The sequence below is a fragment of the Embiotoca jacksoni genome, unplaced genomic scaffold (assembly GCF_022577435.1).
Source record: "Embiotoca jacksoni isolate LCO1_2020_lvr unplaced genomic scaffold, fEmbJac1.0.p SCAF_18, whole genome shotgun sequence".
In the NCBI taxonomy this organism is placed as follows: domain Eukaryota; kingdom Metazoa; phylum Chordata; class Actinopteri; family Embiotocidae; genus Embiotoca; species Embiotoca jacksoni.
The window spans coordinates 7,407,590-7,412,407 of NW_027185318.1; positions in this window are offsets into that span (position 1 = coordinate 7,407,590).

A 4,818-nucleotide genomic window follows, 5' to 3' on the forward strand; every position below is an offset into this window, starting at 1 on the left:
CATTTTATTTTTACTTAAGTGGCACACTTCTTAGAGAGTCAGCTCAACAGGTGCTTAAGTGTCAAGCAAATAATTATTCACTGGAAACCTTAGTGGCTAAATGTAAACTTTTGATTTTGTACACAGCGGTCAAAGGTGTTTTAGCTTCATTTTTTTTCCACCTGAATCACCTGGCATTGTTCTCGGTGCAGCCAACCCACTGGCAGACATCCCCATTCGCTGCTAAGCCTTCAGGTGAGATTGATGCTTAACTTAAATTGCACCATCTGTCATTTTGACACAGGCAGCAGTTGTTTAGAAACCACCTGGATTCACTCCTCTGTGCACTCTTGCACTGCTCCATCTCGCTCTCTGTCTTCATACTTGTTGTGCTGAACAAACAGGAAGACTGGACAGAAAGTTTTACACTTTAAACAGAAATGACTTGTACAAGGGTCTACATGAAAAGGCAAGTATAATTAAACCTGAAATCCATGAAAACCCAAATTAGGCTTAACTGCTGAAATGTAATTTTATTGTAACAAAAAATGGTAGGCTACTAACTTAAGTACTGTACTAAGACTAAGGACTAACTTAGCCTGATGTTACTGGACCCAAATTCAATGCTTCAAAGTATGGGTCTGAGTACCCTCCATTAAGGATTGTTTCCAGTCATTAACTATTGGATGTAGACTTTGGGTTAATTCTAAAACAACTAGAGCAGCCTTTAACCAATTCGCATTGGCTACTTTTTAGTGGATTGATAAAAAGTGAGCTCATCTCACAATAATAAAATAGTTTAAATTTACACTTTTACTGAGAGCCTCAGCATCATAGGTGCTTTTATAACCATAACAATTACATATTGAAGCTTGCCTCCAGGATTTTGAGGTAGCATATCCCTTTCACCCCGGGGAAAGGTGGTGTCAGAAACATTTAGAGATCACATTTACAATTCCATGCACTGCTCAACCTTTACGCTATCATACAGACTGAATCAGCCCTTTCCCAACTGAAAAGACAGCTCGGTTTGATAATATGTGGATCAGCTCCCTTCAAATTTGCCACAGGCCTTTCTTATCCCCCTCAGCAGATGCGAAAGAGCTGGAAGTGAAGTCGACTGCACATGATCTTCGAACAACCTTCACATTGCTCCCGCAAAATTGTGCCTTTCCTTTGGCTCTGATCAAGCAACTAGGTTGGGAAAACCAAAAACTTGTACGGGCTTCACTACAGCCACTGACTCGAGCCTCAAACAATCCTTCAGGAAGAGCTAGAAGTCAAGTCAAGTCCATTTTATCCATATAGCCCAAAATCCCAAATATGCCTCAGAGGGTTTAACAATCTGTACCACTTGCAAAGCCCCCTATTCTTAGAATGGCAGATTGAATTGGAAAACTATTGACCTTGGCTGGGCTAATCTATGCTAATTCATGGTAATTATAGACTTTCAGGTGATGGTTTTGTGAGAAATCCACATTGACTAAGACTTAATTTATAATGTCTGAGCAAGATGAGGCTGACTTTGCCTTTGAGTAATGATAGTGTCATTAATTTTAACCCAGGAAAAGATTAATCAGTCTGAAAGGAAAGGAAAGGAAAGGAAAGGAAAGGAAAGGAAAGGAAAGGAAAGGAAAGGAAAGGAAAGGAAAGGAAAGGAAAGGAAAGGAAAATAGAGAAAAGGAAAATAGAGAAAAGGAAAGGAAAATGTGTGAAAGAGGATCCATGGAGAGGTTGTCTCGCGCCTCCTCTGTTGCCCCGCAGTCTCGCAGAATGTAACACTTCAGCTCGGGTCCTGTCCAGTCGAGAGTGACAGCTTGGTGATGAGGTGCCGGATATGCTAAAATATGCCAAGCTGCTTAGACACATCTTATCAAACTGTCACTTCAGAGACACAAGGGGATGTACAATATTGTGTCTACAGTTTCCCCATGCCTGAACAAAGGCTATTGGCAAAGGTCATCATCTGTATAATGTGTCTCATAAAAGTGCTCATAACAGCAAAGTGTTGTGTGTGAGAAGGTCATTGTAATTCCAGGAGGGGAGATCCAAGAAAATATTTGTCACTGCGTTCAAGTGTCTGTGTACACAGTATCTAATATGTGTATCATACAGAAATTAAAATTCTGCAGCTTTACACATGCATTCACCAGGTACTGCCCAATAGTATTACAGAGAAAAAGAAAGGAAAAAAAGTTGGTGTCAGTGGTGACTGACTGAATCATGTTTTCCATTCAGGGCTTATGTAGATGTCTGCTTACTGCTGAGCACTGCAAGCGATATGTAGTACTTGAAGCCTGAATACTCGACTCACTGCTCTCAACATTCTCATATAGGCTACTAAACTAGCACAGAATCACTGCAAAGCAGGCAACAAACCCGCCAGTCCACTAGAGGGCAGTGTGTATTTATGGTGTTTTCTTTGCCTCTGCGTGAAAGACAGGTCATGAGGCTGAAGGCAGGAGGGCTGGTGTGTTGGCATAGGTCGAGGACTTTTGCCAAGGAGGCCCAGATCCAAGTCTGGTAGAAGGTGACGCGAATTTCTTTAAAGCACTTGACACTGAGACGCTTCCCTCTAGTGGACTGACGGACGTATGACATGCTTATACATGATTTACAGTACATGCATATCCTGAAGAATGCAAATGAGAACACTCTGGAAATTCAAGGCTCGCCAGATTCATTCATGTAACAGACTCAAAGAGTAGACAGCGCGTGTTAGCCTGTTAACATTAGGCTCTAAATATTGTTCCTTGCTGCAGCTGTTTTGGTTAGTAGATGGACAAACTTTACTGCAAATCATATTTTTTGCAATTTGATTTTAATAATGTGATTCACTCCAGGTTATATATTTTGGCTACTGTCAGTATACCTCATACTGTAGGAGTTAGTGGATTTTATTTACTTTGAAAATAATACATGCAACGGTCAATAAAATGATTACAGTAAACACCTCATATGTTATCAGCTTAATACAGCCTCAATTATTTGGAAACGCAATGAGACTTTACTTCCATTTAACACTCAAATATTAAGATTGTGTGTAAAATGTGTGCAACTAACAACTAAAAACACTAATAATTTTGATATATTTAGTTCCAGACCTGGTTATAAAAAGGCAACAAACACTGGCACCAGTCTGCTGAGGCTCTAAGATGATTTTAAAACGTTAATTTGTGTCTAATCAGATTAGAATCTTCTTCTGAAATTGTTACAATGATGTTACCAGCACTGAGTATGAAGTCATGGACTTGGCTGTGCAGCAATGAGTTCACCAGGGGAATGATTTTTTTTCTGTGGCAGCAGACCACAATAGAAGGAGCTTAATGGAGATACAATGGTTTTCTGCAGGTTAATGTTAATTCGTTGTTCTGACTCATAAGATTAAGTCGTAACTAGAATCAATAATGAGCTTTTGATCACATGATTTCCTGCTCGCACACACTTCCAAAGAGGAATAAAGAGTGCTTGTTCTTATCAGATCTACAGCCTGCTTCCACTCCACAACGCGCTGGATTTGTTCAACACTGATTGAAAGAGGCACTGATATGGCGCGAGTATCAGAGCATAACATGAGTTGTGCTGCGTTTGCATCATCTATTACTGACTCTGACACTGGAATCATATATACTTTTGATGACAACCGCTTGAGTGCACAAGCAGGATGGAATTATATTCTCTGGTCCAATGACTGTGTAAGTAACTGACTGGCAGCTGTCATCATTGACGCCATTGTCCAATTGCCTCTTGATATCTTATAAGAAGGAAGACAGGTGGGTAAAAAACAGGTTCAGGTGGGCTCTTCTTTTTGCTGCTTCTCTTTCTCACACAAATCCACCCACAAATATCCTCGCTAATGATGATGTTCATTAGAGATGCTTCTAAATTCAGCTAATATCATCTGATGAGCAACGCACAGAGCATCTTTTCACCTTGTTTAATCAGAGTGATTAAAAAAAAAAGATAGAATAATCTCTGTAAACAGAATCATTCTTGATGGGTTTGCATTAACAATCCTGCAAAAAGTGACAGAGAGTACTCAACTGATGACGTGCATCCTCAATAACTTTCAATTTGATAATTTCCCTGAAAAAGTAATTATCGAAAGCTCTCCCAATTGATAAGTTTAGCCTTGCTGTCATTTGTGGGGACACAAGATGCAGACGAAATGTAAAAGAAGCCACGTGTAATCCATTTCTGCATTAAGCTCTCCTTTCTACCTCCACTCACATGGGATGGTAAATAGTGTGCCAAGTGTGACAGGGAACAGAGTGTCTTAATGCAATCCCGGCAGCTCCACCACCCCCTGATGCTGCTGCAGCCTCACTGAAAATGCTTCATTACTGTTACTCCATGATGGGAGCTCAGCATCGCCCGTCATCCAAAAGGCAGGAGCCCTATTCTTATGATTTAGTATAGCTGCTGAGTGGATGGCTGGATTTCTCTCTCTCTTTCTCACTCTTCTATGAGGCAGGATGACAGACCTATTATCTGCATAGGCCTGTCATCTCACATAGAAAATATTCCTAGAAAGAGCAGGGAATTTATGAGGACGCTGCCCTTTGAGCAAGATGGATGCAGCCCGGACGCACCTGTGTCCTCAGCCAAATCTCCCAAACATATTAAGCCTATTACTGTTAATATGCTTTGACATTACTTTCATTTTTATGATATATACTGCTGACAGTGCATTCAGTTTGTAGTTCAGGACAGTATAAACTACAGTCCACAGCCATGTTAATATCTCTGTAAAGCTGTGCTGAGGCATCGTGGTGTCAGCACATTTACCATGTTCTCCATCTTTGTTTATCATGCTAATATTTGTTAATTAGCAACACA